Genomic DNA, 19,038 nt, shown 5'->3' with positions numbered 1-19,038 from the left:
CCCTGACTCGGTTTAAAACAACCAATAATACCAAAAGAAAGGCTAATAATTAATAAGGAATTCCTCAATCATCTGGCTCTTTTCCATTCATTTTTCCATCCCTGTATGATATGCATTTCTCCCTTCATATCAGAAACTAATAGATACATTTTAAACTAGAATGTAATTAATCGATTAAGTGGATTTTAGGCAACAAACATACAAAAGCAATTATATATACGTATGAATTAGCAAAATGCTTTTACAAAGTCATGCATTCTCAGGGGGGACTATGCTAACTGGCTTTACTTTGCTGACAAGGGAAGGTAAGAAAAATTGGATTCTTATTCCTATACAGACTCATGCGATAGAAAGATTCCGTGTTGAGTTACTTACATCTTCTATTCTAGTGGATAGTTTTTTATTGGATGTGGGCAAGGTCATAAAGGATCTATTTCCTTTACCCCGAGATTACCAAACATACACCCTATTTCAAAGCATTGCCTAAGCCTAGAGAAATCATATACTGGAAAACTTCAGGCAGAAATGAAATTGCTCAACAAGCATAACTAGCATGGCATCTTAAATCAGCAATGCATCTTCACACAAGATTCCACATATTAAGATACAATTAATACTTGGCACACTAGTGAATAAAGCAATGGAGCAGTAAGCAATCATCAGTATAATAAAGATCTGTAGAACTTTTGCATCCATATCAACCAAATACAGATAAAACTGGCAATCTGAAGTTTACATGTGCTCATCTTCTGTCCAAGCAATTCAGGTTCTTGATCTAACTTTGAATTTCAACCTCCTCGAACTTCAGCCTTTTAGTTTCAGGTACAAACCTGTAAATGAATACAAAGCTACAAATTTACCAAACAAACATGTAACATTAACTCTGTTTAGTCAATACAAAGCTCAACAATGCTTATATAACAATGGTGATATGTTTTTTAACCACCATGAAGAACAAACTCAGAATTAACCACCAGCAAATGTTCATGTGAAGCTTAAATAGCCACATATGCATCCCAATTTGTATATATCATAAAAGTAGGTTTTTATGTAAGAGATACCCTTGCTATAGAGAAAAAAGAAAGCAAAGGCAGTTGTGAAGTATGACATTAACATACCATAATTTTTTTTGCTATTTCCACTTTTTGCTCTCCTTATGCACAAAGGTGAGACTGAAAAACGAATTGAAAAAAGAGAGTTAATCAGAGAAGTAGTAGGATTTAATTGGAGAAACATATTTACCAAGAAACTCCAGCAATAACAAAAAAAATGTTCTACCTGCTCCAAGATGCTCGATTAGAGAGTCAACTTCAGAAGGAGGTCATATAGAAAGGATATAGATCAGGTCGAAGGTAAATCAGATGGAATAGGTCGGAGAGAAGAGATGAGATGCGGTTTAGGTCACAGGCCGGAGAGCAGAGAAGAGAGGGAATGGGGCTTAGGTTAGAAATCGGAGAGCAGAGAAGAGAGGAAATGGGGCTTAGGTTAGAAATCGGAGAGCAAAGAAGAGAGGGAATGAGGCTTAGGTCGGAGGTCGGACAGCAAAGAAGAGAGGAGTGGGGCGTAGGTCGAGATCGAGGTCGAGAGCAGAGAAGAGACATTAGGTCGAGGGAATTAGGTTTTTATTTTTTCTTGTTTCTTTTTATATTTCTTTTTTTCTTTTTTCTTTTTTTTTTCCTTTTCAATTTGTTTTTTCTTTTCTTTTTAATTTGTTTTTTCTTTTTTATTCTGCAACAAGACAAAGTGGTGGCTAACGAAATATGCTGGTTGGTAACATAGGCGCGAATCAGTCCACTAATTTTTGCAACAGGGTAGAATTATTAGCGACCGAATCAGTCACTATTTAGCGACCGAATTTAATCTGGTTGCTAAATTCGGTTGCTAACTAGCTGTTTTCTTGTAGTGATATAAAATAGAATATATATAGCAGTTAAGTTACAAAAAGATTTTGTTTCTTTCCTAGTAACAGAAGGATTAGTAGTATAAAAAGAAGGTAGTAGAAAATAAATTGTATCAATGTGTTCATCTTATTTCAAACACATCTATCTCTCTCTAAACATAAACATTATGTCAACTACAAAACATATTGCAGTTCTAAGTTTTCGGTTCAGCAGCCATCCAAGAACAATCATGACTCTTTTACTTAAAATGGCAACCTCTACTCCCACCTTTCGTTTTTCTTTCTTCAACACAAAAACATCCAATCAGTCCTTGCTCTCATCTTCCTATCTGAACCTTCCTTCAAACATCGAAATCTACAATGTCTAAGACGGTATTCCATTCGGTCACCAGTTCTCCGGCAGCAGTTGTGAGCTGTTGGATCTATTCTTAAAAGTCGCCCGTGAAAATCTAACAAGGAAACTAAAAACAGTCGCCTGTATTGTAACTGATGCTTTCTTGGCACGTTTGCTTGTCAGATTGCTGAGCAAATGAATATTTTATGGATTCCTGTCTGGGCAGGCTTGCCTTGTGGCCTTACTGCTCATAGTCAAATTCAGATTATTCGCGAAGCCGTGGCTAATGGAAACTTAGATAATGATCAAAACTTGGATTTCATTCCAGGATTATCTATGATGCGTGTGAAGGACATACCAGGCGATATGCTTTTAGAGATTCCGGGGGAATCTGTTTTCTTAAAAACACGTTTTTTAATTGGAGATACACTTTTGAAAGCTAATGCAGTTGCTGTAACTTCTTTTGAAGAACTAAATCCTGAGGCTCTCAACAAGGATTTAAAATCCAAGTTTGCAGATTTTTTGAATTTGGGGATTGTTGCAGAGTCTTTGACTACATCATCAGATTCGGATTCCGATCCAGCAGGTTGCCTGTCTTGGCTAGACAGGCAACAATCCAAATCCATAGCATACATTTGCTTTGGAACTGTGGCTACATTTCCTGATAAAGAGCTGCAGGAATTGGCTGAAGCTCTTGAATTCAGCAGGATTCCATTTCTTTGGGCTCTTAAAGACAGTTTAAAAGAACAATTACTAAATGGTTTCGTCGAGAGAACGAGGAAGCAAGGAAAAATTGTTGCGTGGACACCACAACAGCTTGTTTTACACCATAATTCAGTAGTTGTGTTTATAAGCCATTCAGGTTATAATGTTGTTCGAGAGAGCATTTTTCACGGTGTGCCGATGATTTGTAGGCCGGTGTTCCGCAATCAAATGATGGCGGCACGACAAGTGGAGGACGGGTGGGAATAGGTGTTACCATTGAAGATGGAGTTATTAGCAAAGATGGATTATTGAAGAGCTTGGATATATTCTTATCAGTTGATAATCAAAGAGGAAAAATGATTAGAGAAAATATTCAAGAGATGAAAAATGTTGTTGTGATGGCTTCTCAGCGTGGTAGTGCTACTAGAGATTTCAACAGATTGATACAAATTATTTCTAAGGTTTAATTTTTTTTTTAAAGTTTGCGGACTTACATTAAATAAGAAAGAAAAATTCACACCCCACCCTGACGTGATTCAAATCTACGACCTCTCTAATCGTATTTAAGCTCTCAACCACTAGACTGAGAGTTTCACCACATTTCTAAGGTTTAATTAAATTTGCAGAAACCAATTAATATATTTTTATGATCTTTCCCTTCTTAAGATAATGTTTTTGCCATACATGTCTCGTTTATATTGTTAATTAGCTATTGAATTTTTATTAATGTCTTTTTTATTATTTATTTTTGATAAAAATGTGATGTATGGTTCCATTAAATTACAAAGTACAATACAACATTATAATTAACAAGAATAAAACCTCTCACTCACGCTACAACCAATACTAGATCCTACAAATGCAAAAAAAGAGTACAAAGAGCCATAAAAACAATAAAAGGTACGTTAGGATTAAGTCAACACTTCCCCAAAACTCTTGAGGCTATTTTGTTACTTTAAACTTTTATACAACATCCTAAATTCGTTAAAATATTTACTCAAACACAATAAATAAATATATATTACCCAATGAATCTTTTATTTATTTTTATGTATATAAGCCATAGCCAAGCTTGCAAAGCTCCCGATTACAAAATTACTAGAGTAAATTACATTAATGCTACCCGAATGTATAAAATAACATCATTTTAGTTACAATATTTATAAAATTGTATAGTTGTAGCATTGAGTGACATAACTTTGCTTTAATATTTATGAAATGATATCAATTTAGCCCCAAGTTCCATTATCCAGTGCTATAATTACACAATTTCACAAAACATGGAGGCCAAAATTGTTATTTTACATGTTCGGATTAAATTCACACTCCCAAAAAAGTCCAAAATGTGAAGGATCATTTCAGTACTTCAACTTTATAAAATGTCCAAAATTCATTACAATTAAAAATTTAGGAGCTCACCTCACGAGGATATCTATCACTAGTTATAAATTTCTACGGATATATGCTATTTATATTGTATTGAAGGACCAATTTTACATATGCATATATAGGTTTTGTTTTCCCACTATATCAACACCCCAAACTCCAATTTTCCAAAGACAAGAGGCAGAATCAACCCTGATTGAAATGGTTTTGGCAGTCGAGAGCTGGGTCTCTCGCTTTGTCTTTGTCCCTTCTACGTAGAGCAAGTGTAGTGGGTGTTACAAGTTTGTTACTTGTAACACCCAACTACTATACATGTTGTTACTTTTTTGTTACAAAACAAGAAAAGTTACTTACAGTAGTAATTTAAAATTAGTTTTAAAATAAAATAGGGTAAAAAGGAGGTTGATTTTCACGCAGGCACTCTGGAGCTATAAAAGGGGGATGTTTTTTTTTTAGTATTCCTAATAGTGAGGTGGCACTCCTTTTTTGTTATATCCACTACACTTGCTCTTAGTGAATATTTTCGTGGACGCTTTTTCTTGTAGTTTGAATTGGATGATAGGATGAATGATTTCAAAGGAAATTTCAAATTCTGAAACTGAATTTAAAGAAAAAAAAATAAAAAAAAAATATATATTGTAGAAGAATGCCAAATAAATTGAAGAATTTATATCGCAATTGTATAATCAACACGACCTGAATTGAAAATGAGCTTACCCAGATCTCATCTAGCTGAAAGAGTAGAAGGCTTTGGATTAATGATTGTCAAGGAGAACTGAATCTTGAAATGATCTAACATGCTTTCATTGTGGAAATACATCTTCCCATTTTGATTAGTCTTTATTTGAAGATTTCACTTATTCGGACATTATGTTTTTCTATTTTGAGGTTTTTTTTTTTTAAATCCAATAACCATTCAAGGTATGTAAACATATTATCCTCATGCCTAAATTCTTCAAGGTTCAAAAATTGCAATTTTGTTGTGAGTCAAACTGCTCATTATTAGGGGCGGAGCGAGCCCAGAGTCCGGGGGCGGAAGCCCCCGGGCCACGGGCTTTGCCATTGAGTATGTTAGTTTTATCTCGGATAGCCCCCCTAATATTGGTATATATAACCTATGCGGTATTATTTCAATAGTTTAAAGTGGTTAAGTTGGTTAAGAGATAGAATTAATTAGCTATAAAAAAAATCAACTTCTTACTTTTGAAATTCAATTAACTGAATTTCTAAATTAAATTTTACGAAAAATATAAACAAACTATAGCTGAAAAAAAAAAGTGTGAAAATATTATAATATTTAGCCAACATACCAAAACGATAAAGTTTCAGTGTGCTGGAAGTTTAAAAAAATTTATCCAGCCCTAACGGGCTAGATTTCCAAAAATTACTCCCAATAATCCGACTAAAATTAGCCCCCCAACTGTCAATTCGTGGCTCCTCCACTGCTCATTATCTAACTTAAGAAATGTATTTGTCTGTTTTTCTTGTAAATTTTGTTCAGGATAATGATATTGCCATGATTTTGTAATGATCTTATTCTTCAAGAACTTTTTAGTATTTTGTGTTCACTTTTAATTTTGGATACGTACTGATGAGTTATAATCTCATATAACGTTATAACCATCTGCTTTCTATTTGATTAAGGACATTAATTAGAATATTTTCTTTCTTCATTGATCAATTTCATATTTTGCAAATAGACAAGCGACATGTAAATGGTTGTTGTTTTACATGTATTCTTGTTATAACATTAGCATATTAATACATCTATTAATGGAGTGTTTATAAGCCAGTTTTGAGTACAAGAAAGACAATGCAAATAATTTAGTAGTTCATAAAGTTCTTTGATAGACGATGTATATAGATCTATAAGTTCGGAGCACAAACCAAGAAACCTGATTAAAATTTAAAGGAAAGTGTTGTTTACTTGTGTAAATATGTTAATATGTGCATCAGGAAACAAATATATTGTAAAACAAATATATTGTTGTTTACATATATACCAATAAGCAGGAAGGAAGTGTCGTAATGCCTTGAATTACTTCCTATTCGGAGTAGCATTGGGTTTCGGATTCCTAGTTGGATTAGGATCATGGGTTCCTAGTGGAATTGGAATCATGGGTTCCTAGTGGGATTAGGTTAGATTGGGTATTATAAATACCCCATTATGTAAACCTAATCATAGTAATCTGTTTTTTCGCCTCCTAATAATACTATTCTCCTTCTGCCCGTGGACTAGCCAACACAACGTTGGTGAATCACGTAAATCTGTGTTTTTTCGATTGCTTGTTTATTTATCTTTCATTAATTCCGCACAACAAACTGGTATCAGAGCTTTTGGTTTCCGATCGGGGTTTTGTTTTCTGGAGAGAAAGATGTCTGCGATGAACATGAAAATCGAAAAGTTTACTGGGAGAAATAGTTTCAGTCTATCGCAGATCAAGATGCGGGCTTTGTTAAAACAACAAGGTCTCTAGACGCCGTTGAAGAAGGCAACGAGAGAAGTCACTGCTGAGATGACGATTCTGGAAGAAAAGGCACATTCGACAATTATGTTGTGCCTCGCAAATGATGTCATCACTGAGGTCTCAGGCGAAGAGACTGCTGCCGGTCTGTGGATGAAGTTAGAGAGCTTATACATGACGAAATCTCTAACGAACAAACTTCTTCTGAAACAACGTCGGTTTGGCCTGCGAATGCAGGAAGGTACGCAACTCAGGGATCATTTAGATCAATTGAACACATTATTATTAGAATTACGTAATATTGATGTGAAAATTGAAGATGAAGATGATGCTTTGATTCTGTTGGTGTCTTTACCGCTTTCATATGAGAATTTTGTTCAATCATTTATTGTTGGTAAAGATTCTGTGACTCTGGAAGAAGTTAGGTCATCTCTTCATAGCAGAGAGTTGCGCCATAAGGCGAGCAATACATGTGCAGATAATCAGGCCTTTAGACTGTTTGCCAGCGGCAGTAAGGGAAAGGGAAACGGTGGAAAGAAGAAGTCTAAGAAGCCGTTCTCAAAGGGTCCCAAGCCAGACGACACCTGTAATTACTATAAGGAGAAAGGACATTGGAAAACCGATTGTCCAAAGAAGAAGAAGAAATTAGAAAATCAACCAGGTTCTGCTGCTGTAGTAGATGGCGACAGCAACTCTGAAAACGATATTGCTCTAGTTGCTGATGGACACACTCATCACTCAGATGTGTGGGTTCTTGATTCAGGAGCATCTTATCATATTTGTCCAAGGAGAGAGTGGTTTTCAACTTATAAGCAGGTAGATGGAGGTAACATTTCAATGGCTAATAGTCATGTCTGCAAAGCAGTTGGGATAGGCTCGATCAAGTTGAGGACACATGATGGTAAGTTCTGCACGTTGAACGAAGTCAGGCATGTTCCATTGATGACGAAGAATCTGATATCTCTGAGTCTGTTAGATAGAAGGGGTCTCAGCTGGTCAGGAAAAGATGGAGTTCTACATGTCTGTAAAGGTTCTGATGTGATTTTGAAAGGTGTGAAGCATGATACTTTGTATTTCCTGCAAGGTTCCACTATTACAGGTTCAGCTAATGCTGCATCGTTAGAGATTGACTAGGAGGATATTAAAAAGATATGGCATATGAGAATTGGTCATATGGGCGAAAAAAGGATGCAGATTCTATCAAAGGATGATCTTCTTGATGGTCATAAGGTTAAGAGTCTGGAGCTTTGTGAACACCGTGTCTTTGGGAAACTACATCACAGCAAGTTGCCCAAAGCTATTCACATAACAAAAGACACACTTGATTACATCCACTTTGATTGTTGGGGTCCATCTCGATGATTATTTTATGTCTTTGGGAGGTCACAGATATTTTATGTCTCTAATTGATGATTATTCAAGGATGACTTGGGTCATCATGATGAAGCATAAAAGTGAAGCTTTCAAGAATTTCAAGCAGTGGAAAGCATTGGTGGAAAACCAAAACAGGAAAGAAGATAAAGAGGCTGCGAACTGATAATGGTCTGAAATTCTGCTTGTCTGAGTTTGATCAATTCTGTAAGGATGAAGGGATTGCTCGGCATCACACAGTCAGGAATACACCGCAACAAAATGTGTAGCTGAACGAATGAACCAGACATTACTGGAGAGTGTGAGGTGCATGCTCTCTAACGATGGGTTAGAAAGAAGATTCTGGGCTGAAGCGGTGAACATAGCATGTTATCTGATTAACCGCGGACCACACACCGACATACAACTCAAGACGCCTACATAAATATGGTCATGAAAGGTTGCTGATTATTCAAATTTGAAAGCTTTTGGGTGCACAGCTTACTATCATATTAATGGGGGTAAGCTAGAGCCAAGAGCCAAGAAGGGAGTGTTCGTAGGCTATTGAGATGGAGTTAAAGGCTTTAGGATCTGGTCTCCATTAGAGAAAAGGATCATTTTGAGCAGAAATGTAGTCTTTGACGAAAAATCTGTGCTTAGACCCATTGTGAAGCCTACAACTGCAACAGAAACTGATAACATTGATAAACAGGTGGAGTTTCAGGTCATACAGAGTGAGAGTGGCTTGAAGGAACAAGAGTTAGAAGCAGAAATAGAGCTACCAGAGTCTACACCATCAGTTTCTCAACCATCTGAAGCTACACATCGTAGCTTAGCTCAAGATCGACCAAGGAGGGTTGGAGTTAGGCCACCTAAGAGGTATGAGGACATGGTGGGCTATGCACTACAGGTTGATGAAGAGGTGGCACTCGTGAACCATCAACTTACCAAGAAGCTGTTCCAAGCACCGATTCTAAGAAATGGCTTGCTGCTATGGGAGATGAGATGGAATCCCTTCATAAGAATCAAACATGGGATTTATTGATACCACCTCTAGGGAGAAAGATTATTACTTTCAAGTGGGTTCTCAAGATAAAGGAAGGGATATCACCTGTAGAGGGAGTCAAGTATAAGGTTAGAGTTGTTGCTAGAGGTTTCAATCAAAGAGAAGGAGTGGATTATAATGAGATATTCTCACCAGTAGTCAGACACACCTCTATTAGAGTGTTGCTAGCTATAGTTACACATCAGGATTTGGAGCTTGAGCAACTTGATGTAAAGACAGCCTTTCTGCATGGAGATTTGGAGGAAGAGATCTACATGACCCAACCAGATGGTTTCCAGATTCCTGGGAAGGAGAATTATGTTTGCAAGTTGAAGAAGTCCTTGTATGGACTTAAGCAGTCTCCTAGGCAGTGGTATAAGAGGTTTGACAGCTACATGATGCAGCTGGGCTACACCAGGAGCCCATATGATTGTTGTGTCTATTACAATAAACTGGAAGATGAGTCTTTTATCTATCTATTGTTGTATGTAGATGACATGTTGATAGCTGCAAGGAAGAAGCACGACATTCAGAAGTTGAAGGGTCTTCGTAGTGCAGAGTTCGAGATGAAGGATTTGCGGAAAATTTTGGGAATAGATATTTACAGGGACATAAGCAAAAGGAAACTTTTTCTGTCACATAAGGGCTATATTCAGATGATCTTGTCAAGATTTGGCATGTCTAACGCAAAGCCCATAGAAACTCCTAGTGCTGCAAGTGCACATCTGTCTATTGCTTTTGCACCTAAGTCTGCTGAAGAGAAGGAGTACATGTCTCGAGTTCCCTATGCTAGTGCAGTAAGAAGCTTGATGTATGCCATGGTCTGCACTAGACCTGATCTTGCACTGTCTGTTAGTGTTGTTAGCAGGTTTATGGGTGAACCTGGCAAGGAGCATTAGCAAGCTGTGAAGAGGATCTTTCGGTACCTAAAAGGTACATCTGACGTTGGTCTCATTTATGGAAGTGATGCAGAATGTTTGGTGACAGGTATCGCACCTTGGCTTCCGTTTTTTTTACGCAGGTCGGGGTGCGTGGCCGGCTCGATCTGCCTTTCTCGTGTTTAAGGTTTCGAGTCGCCACCAATCATCACTTGGAGATATGTGTACGGGCGTGATTGGTCGCCCTATCTGTTTGGATTGACTTTGTGTGGTTTGGTTTTGGTAAGAACGTTCGTCGGAGAGATTCAAAGTTCGTTTTTCCGGGTACGTGTAGGGAAGAGATGTGATCTCACCCTACCCCGCCCGACGCATCGGTACTATTGTGATATCATGTGTTTGCTATTTGTTTTGCTTTGAATTGTCGATATAAACCAGGCACTCGTGCGTGCTTTTGGGTTATTGGGTTTAGGTTTGAATTCTAATGATTTTTCATATCGATTAGAATTACTTTGGTTATAAATTCGAACGACGTTCTCACATCGATCCGAATTAATTTAGTTATGAATTCGAATGACGTTTTCACATCAATCCGAATTAATTTAGTTATGAATTCGGATGACGTTTTCACATCGATCCGAATTGATGTGGTTATGAATTCGAATGACGTTTTCACATCGATCCGAATGCATTTGGTTTACAAATTCGAATGACGTTTTCACATCGATCCGAATTAATTTAGTTTAGAGTTCAAATGACGTTTTCACATCAATCCGAATGAATTTGGTTTTTTTTCTATTGATTCGAAATAACATTTCGAATCGGTTCATTTTTTTATTTTGGGACTACGTGTATGACGTACACGTAATTTGTATTTTACGAATTGAAATTCAATTTGTTATTTGTATATCACATATGTAATGAATAAAAAATATGAATTTCGGTACAAAAAGTTATTATAGATTCAAGTGACATTTTCACATCAATTTGAATTAATTTGATAAATTTTATTGATTCGAGATAACATCTCGAATTGAATTAATTTTGATTTATACTTTTTCAAGAGATCCAAAATAACATTTTGAATCAACTTGTTTTTATATAAATTTATGCATATCACGTGAGTACGAAATTGATTAAATCGATTATTTTCACGCATAAAATATATATACATAGAAAAGCGGGATCATTTAATTACAAATAAAATTACGGGCATTGATGGCAATTTATTATAGAGATTCAATTAAATTAATCAGGATATACTAAACTATCCTAATAAAAAGTAAACTAATCAATCTAAAAGTCATTAATAAAATTAATCTAAACCTAAAGACTAATTGAATCACCCTTAAATTAATTAAAACCATGAACAAACTAAGCCAATAATCACATAAATAAATTTTAAACTTAACACATCAATGATTAATTAAAGCATCAAAGTATAAGTTTAGTGGACCTAAGCAAAAATCGGATTGCCAGGTGTTATTAAGCCCAAAGATAGTAATTAAAGCATAAAAAGCCCAAAGTTAAAACAAGTTTCCATTTTAACTTAGAAATAAAGTCAGTCAAGGGTAACTCCGAGGTAAATTGTATATATATATATATATGTTTTGATGATTTTTCTGAATTAACTAGAAATGGAAATGCATAATATATATACAAGAATTGGATTTGATTTGCAGGAAATAGATGAATCCAGAATTAATGGATTCTTATAAGAAAATCAGGAACTCAATTATGTTGATAAAGAAAGAACTTTGTATTGAAATGCATGATAAATTACATATGATCTTTGTGAGAGAAGAGTTGATGTGCTTGTAGTCTATAAGAAATTTTGTGTGTTACATATCTCTTCTCCTATTAGAGTGATTTTGCTCTCCCCCTTACATTGTGTTCTCCTCCCCTACATTGTGTTATTTTTTCCCTATTTATAGTAAGAATTGAGTCTCTCAATTATTGAATTTGGTATTTTTCTTATTTCCTATTGTATCCTTCAGGTTTGATTTGTCAATTCGTCTCCCCCACTTGCACCTGTTCACTGTCAAGGAGCTTCTGATAAATTATTGAGTTTTTTTGGCGAAAATGCCATTTGGTACCCGTAATTGTGATTTTTTGCGGACTCACGTTGCTGGACTGAATTCTGATCCGAATTTGACGTGGACCTGGATTGAATTATTTATGTTAACTTGAGGAAAAATCCTTGATCGGAGCACTTCCCTGTGAGGTGCCGTTGGGATCGACCGGGGACACTCCGATGCCAAAGTCAGTAAGATGGATCAAGGAAACCAACGGAATTGACAAGAATGGTGAGAATGTGTGTACCTTGATAACCTAGGGGATCAGGCTATATATAGCTGGGAAGTTGTAACCTTCAGGTAACTAGAAAGTCTCCATTAATGCCTCATTAATGGCGGTTACGGGTTATTCTGAACCTGACGGATTAGCTAATTAATAACTCATTAATGATCTTTTATGACCGAGTCAGCGGCCAGCCGTTATAGAGGCGAATGGAGAGATTCGCCCTATAGGTCCGCCAGCGGATCTCTCTGAGCTGATCTGGGGAGATCCGCCAACCAGCTTCCTTTTGGAGACCACTACGCGGCGTACTTTGAGGTGAATATCCCTTTTGGTCCTCAGGATAATATCTCAATGTTATCAATTTATGACCCGAACTTTAATGTGTACTCGGACTGAATTTAAAATATTTTTGACCCGAGCTTGATGTGGATCCGGCTTGAATTTGAATTATTTCTGACACGAGCAGACTCCGTTGGACTTGTACGGACAAAATCCCAAGCTTTGGAATTTATTGGACTTGAACTGACAATTACCGTGCTTTGGATTTTGTTGGACTCGTACGAATAATCCTCCGAACTTCCGATTTGTTGGGATTTATACCGCAATGAGATAATATGATTTGATCACTTTTTAGAATATTTTTGAACCGACTGTGTGTTCTGATCTTGCTTTTCGAGGACAACGAGAATTTCCGGGTATCTTAGACATTGACGAACAGGTCTTTGGATTCGTCAAAATTACTGTAAAAAACAAAAATAATAAGAGAAGTATTTATATTAATAATGCAATATTTATTTATTACCAAAAATTCCATTTTTAAGCGTTCAATTCTCGTTAATTTATTGATTGTCATAATTCGTTATTTAGAAATCAACTATATTCTAAACGTTTAATTATAATATAAATCGTAACCAAAGTCAATATTAATTTTAACTTTAATATGCGATGTTACATCATAATTCGCAATTCAGACTATAGGCATTTTCAAATAAAGTGTACTACAAATAAATAAGCATTGAAATGTTAATTCGATTGATTGACATTTGAACCTTTATTAATAAATCATAACTCGAATTCAAGCAAATTCAATTTTATTCAAAATACGAGGAATATATATCGAATAAAATTTATAATACGTTAAAAATTGTACTTTAATTCTATTAAGTCATATTTTGAATATACTTCGGATTTTTTACCGATTTATACAGACATATGACAAATTAGCCTTAATAGCACAATTTTTCCCCAATTAATTATTTTGGAGATAATACCATATATTCTGGATAATTCATGAATTGTTCAAATTTTGAGTGAAATTTATTAAAAACTTAAAAACTGGCCCGGAAAAAAATGGGTATCTACAACAGGTTTTTCAGACTCTGATTATGCTGGAGATGTTGACAGTAGAAGATCTATGACTTGTTATGTTTTCACTCTTGGCGGTTCAGTTTTCAGTTAGAAAGCTATTTTGCAGCCTACAGTGACTTTGTCTACTACAGAAGCAGAGTATATTGTGACAGCTTGAGTGCAATCTGTTGAGCCAAGGATCAGGTTCATCATGAGAGGACCAAGCATATAGAAGTGACGTATCATTTTCTAAGAAGTGAGAAAAGGGTCAAGGTGAAGAAGGTAGGCACTGGTGACAATCTGGCGACATGTTTACCAAGCTTGTTCCGCAGAGCAAGTTCAACACTGTTCGGACTTGCTAAACATCAGAGATTACTAGTTGCCTATGGGCAACTCTGAGGCAGAGGGAGAAGTCTGTTCATCGGGCACTATCATGGGTGCATCTGTTATGTTTTCAGGAGGATTCAAGTCAAGGTGGAGATTTGTCATAATGCCTTGAATTAGTTCCTTGGTTTTCGGATTTCTAGTTGGATTAGGATCATGGGTTCCTAGTGGAATTAGAATCATGAGTTCCTAGTGGAATTGGAATCATGGGTTACTAATGGGATTAGGATCATGGGTTCCTAGTGGGATTAGGTTAGATTGTGTATTATAAATACCCCATTATGTAAACCTAATCATAGTAATCTGATTTTGGCCTCCTAATAATACTATTCTCCTTCTGTCCGTGGACTAGCTAACACAACGTTGGTGAACCACATAAATCTGTGTGTTTTCGATTGCTTATTTATTTATCTTTCATTAATTCCGCACAACAGAAAGCTTTCCACCATACCCACATTTGAGGTCAACACTAGATTCTTCATTAATAGATGCTCCAGACACACCAATATCTGAACTACCCTTTTCGTTGATGGATAAAGCCCAATCATGCCAAGACCAAGTAATCTTTGACCATTTATTAAAGGTTGAATTTGGCCAAAACTAACCAATTGTCCTTCTAAATTTTGGATACGTTGCAATGAGTCACTTTAATCAAGTCATGAGCACTAATAGATAACTTTAAATAAGTTAATGGGCCAAATGGTCACTTTAGCTAAATTTAAAGGACTAATAAGAAATTTCCAGAACTCAGGGGATCAATCGATTTATTGGCGAAATCTATTTATTGGCGAAGTTCAGGATAACACTTGAACTTTTGAGTACTTTCATGTGTATCAACACCATAAATATGAAAAAATTGGTGTTTATTTCATTGTAGATAACATGTAGTAGATCTATTTTTAATCATGTTAAGTAAAAGTCGGTATACTGTGATGTGATTCAAATTAAATTATACAATACCTGTTGGATCAAATAAATAAATTTTCAAAGCTAACAGAGTAAGAGTATAATTTACCTTACTGCTTGTATTCATATGTATTTATACATTACCGACATGACTATTGGTAAACACTCTTGGACAATACATTGTACCAAATTAAAGATTATTAATTACAAGTTTATTATTTCAACAGTACCACATTCTTCAGTGATGGTTAAAGTCTTTGAGGCATATCAACAAAGCCACTTGAAGGCATTTGGAATCAAAAACATATGTGGAAATTAGTAGAGAAATAGGATCTAAAACAAGCTGCGCAAACCATCACTTCTGTTCTCTGACTGCTGCCCAATTCCATTCCTGCTTTCACAAATTCAGTTTGGTTCGAAGAAACTAAGTAGAAACCAGGCTTTCTAAACAGATGAGAAAAACTGGTTCCTCATGCAATCAATATATGAAAATCAAAATTAAACAAAGAAGAAAAAATTGTTATGGGTCCAGCCCATATTTATGGTCCATTTATTATTAATTTTAGCTTCTTTGAGAACTTAGCTTAAGATGTATTTTAGTGAATAGGTTGTCATTACAGTTAAAAGTGAAGGAAGAAGAAAAGACACACACAAAAAAAAGAAATTCATTTTGGCCTTTCTCTCATTAGGTCAGTTCACGTTTTTGTGGATTCCTGGAGACTGAAGCGCCAGATCGTCACGATTTTTGAACATACCTTCTCTCCTGAATTTCTTATAGATGCAATCCTGAATTTTTTAAGAGTATTCTATTAACGCTCCAACTACAAATCAAGACTTGCAGCTAAACCCAAAACAGTTATTATAAATGTCATCCTGAATTTTTTAAGAGTAGTCTATTAACGCTCATTAAGTTTAGCTGCAAGTCTTGATTTGGAGTTGAGGCAGCTTGATGTGAATTTTTACATAGTGATTTGCATGAGGAGATATATATGGAACAACTTGAAGGGTTTGAAAAGAATAGTCTTTATGGGCTCAAACAGGCATCAAGGTAATGGTATCTTTTATGACAAAGAATGGTTATAATAGAACTTCAGCAGATCCTTGTGCGTCTTTTTAGAAATTTCCCTATGGGTAATTTCATCATCCTTCTTTTATATGGGGATGATTTGTTGATAGTTGGACAAGATGCAGACATGATTTCTTTCTTGAAGAAAGATTTGTCCAAATCATTTGACATGAAAGACTTGGATCTACCTAAACAGATCTTGGGAATGGAGATAGTTCCTGATGGAGTCGGAAGAGAAGTAATAGGTTCAATCCATTCTTTGTAGATAGATATGTATTACTATGCTAGTGTTTTCAATCCATTTGGTTCATTACACAAGTGTCACACATGATAAAAATACTTAATTCCCTATTCTATTAGTTTGTGCTAATCTATAGAAACCAACATTAGTTATACCAAAAGAATGAAATGAACAACCCTCTTATGTACTTCCAACTCTAATTGCTTTTCTCATTTTTATCCAAATGTGAGTGTGTTTAAATCCAATCCATCATTGCCACCCAAAAATAGTAAGGCTGAAAGGAATGTCAATTATGATTTTCGAAGCTCTACCTTGTCTAATATTGATTTGGTTGTCAGAAGAAGATGTTGCTTGAAGAAGCTTTCTAGACTCAAATCTACCATACCACGGTATTCAATAGAAGTTTAAAAGTAAACCAAGTTTTTAGGCCAAGTTATTTAGCCAAACAACAATGATATTGAGAAAAAATCGAAAAGAACAATACTTTCATTTCCAATATCAGTGTTAAGCCTTAGTTGGTCAAGCATAAATTGAATCATGTGAAATGAATAATGCTTATCAAATATGGTCTGAAAGGGTGGGCACTAACTCCTTAATTTCATTGGCTTAATACCAATTGAAAAAAAAGTTATAAACTTTATTCTTCTTCGGATCAAAACTAAAATAATTATGCTAAAATTGACGTTGAGGACTAATATAATAAAAATTAATGTTTAGATATAAATTCGAACATTAAACTTGGATTGATACCTAAACTTGGATTTCGACTAAATTAATTATGGCTGCCAATTTTATGGACCTTTTGACCCTTAATTCAATGCAAATATAGACTAGAGATGGGGATGGCTACTGTACCCGCACATACTTGGTACTATCTGATCCTAATGGAATTACCCGTACTATATATAAAAAGGATATATCATAAGTATGAGCATAAATCCCTAAAATATGATTATTTGATTCAGATTGACTTGATTGAATAAGGAGAGTTATTAGTTAGTGTTTATGTCCCGTCTTCTTACCGTTTTTTGCCTTTTTGTATTCGTTACACATTGCTACGGGGAACCAACATTAGTCCTCGAAATAAATTTAATCAAGTCCTATTTATGGGAATATGTTCAGAAACAACATTACTCTAGGAAAAAATACAATATCATGTAATATATAAGGTGACAAATAATTAATACTTGATATCCTCTTAGAATCCTAAGTACAAGCTTATTTTTATTACAGAAAAATAAAAATGAAGGGAAACACTAGCTTAATTTTGACGAGGAGGGGGTGGAGGACTATGGCCAGGATTAGATCCTGTTGGTGGGTAATCATCCAACTCTAGTAAATTTTGCATCCAATCTTCCACCTTCAAAAAAAAAAAAAAGATAAGATAATAAAATTGTAAGTTGAAACATCCAAAAAATTAAATATTAATAGGAAAATTTTAAGAAAGTGTATAACATAGATAACATAGAAGTACTCTATAACACATGTGAAAATGAATCCTGATTTTGGATCTGGACTAACTAGTGATCCAGACGAACCAGAAACCAATCAAACCCCGTCCAGTGAGAGGTAGTAAAGCAGAAAAAGTTAGGATCCACAACTACTATGCATTTAAACTTTTATCTAAGCCACTGCGTTAATCACTATTTCATTTAGTTCTCCCAATCAACTTGGCTATTTCTGAAAAATATATATCTACATATATTGATACTAAAACTTAAAAGATTTAATAGCATATAATCAATAAAATCTAAAAAATATACCTGGAAGGCATTGTTGAAAGAAGAGACATCTTCAATACCAGAGGCTGTAATCATGAAGAGAAATGGATGATGATGCTAATTAACATAATCAACTTAATTATTAACATAAAATATAAATTAAAGAGTGAATTACTTGATGAAGGGGCAGAGTTGAGGGAGATCATAAGGTGAGAAAGAAATAGCAGAATTAGTAGTTGATGAAAAAAAATCTTGCTAGCCATATTCTGAACTGGTCCGGTCTGGTCTGTTCTAGTCTGGGACGATGAATTTATATTGCAGATGGCAGATCAAGTTGAAACAAAACAATTAAAAAGTCCACCAAACATATTTACAATACAATGTACAATTTACAATACAATATACATTTCCTTTTTGGCAGATTATATTACCTAAAGTGTGCTTTCCTTTTTGGCTTTTTCATGAACACATTTACGATACAATGTACAACTTACATTTTTGGCTTTCCTTTTTGGCAATTTCAATTTTTGGTGTTCATTATCCAATTGAATTTCAACTCAAATCGTCACCCATGTTAGAAGTAGTAAATATTTCCCATTGATTCTTTTTACAATTCATAAAATTAGCATCAAAATCTTGCAATGATAGATTATATTTTTATGTAAAAATTAGATTCTAAATATCATCATAAGTGTATACATATAAAAAAAACATTCGAACCTTATGGACTAAAGAAAAAAAATTATATATATAAAGAAACCATCTTAATATTTTTTTTCCCAATTATCAATTGGAACGTTTAACATTTCAAAAAAACAAGTTTTATACGGGGTGTTGGACCCCATATTTACATACAATACAATCATATCAAATTCTAGACTTATTTGATGATAAAATCAGGAACAATAGGACATGAATTAGGAAAAGTGAAGAATTAATGATTTTTATAAAATATTATTTAGGATTAATTTGATAATTCAAAAAATCACTTAGTAGATTGTCAACCAGTTAAAAT

General features: G+C 34.9%; 2 long non-coding RNA genes across 2 annotated transcripts; both read right to left on the bottom strand.

Moving 5' to 3' along the window:
* Nucleotides 1-644: 644 nt before the first annotated feature.
* LOC136224920 (uncharacterized) lies at nucleotides 645-1,566 on the bottom strand. The gene is made up of 3 exons (XR_010686672.1): nucleotides 1,279-1,566; nucleotides 1,119-1,172; nucleotides 645-830 (listed from the first exon to the last, which is right to left on the bottom strand). It is a non-coding gene; the product is annotated as an uncharacterized lncRNA (long non-coding RNA).
* Nucleotides 1,567-17,554: 15,988 nt separating this feature from the next.
* On the bottom strand, nucleotides 17,555-18,296 carry LOC136222450 (uncharacterized). Its single transcript, XR_010685644.1, has 3 exons — nucleotides 18,199-18,296; nucleotides 18,066-18,109; nucleotides 17,555-17,662 (listed from the first exon to the last, which is right to left on the bottom strand). It is a non-coding gene; the product is annotated as an uncharacterized lncRNA (long non-coding RNA).
* Nucleotides 18,297-19,038: the final 742 nt, after the last annotated feature.

This window comes from Euphorbia lathyris, chromosome 3 (assembly GCF_963576675.1).
Source record: "Euphorbia lathyris chromosome 3, ddEupLath1.1, whole genome shotgun sequence".
NCBI classification, from domain to species: Eukaryota; Viridiplantae; Streptophyta; class Magnoliopsida; order Malpighiales; family Euphorbiaceae; genus Euphorbia; species Euphorbia lathyris.
Note: the sequence above shows the minus strand (reverse complement) of the source record. Positions and strands in the feature narration are given on the sequence as shown.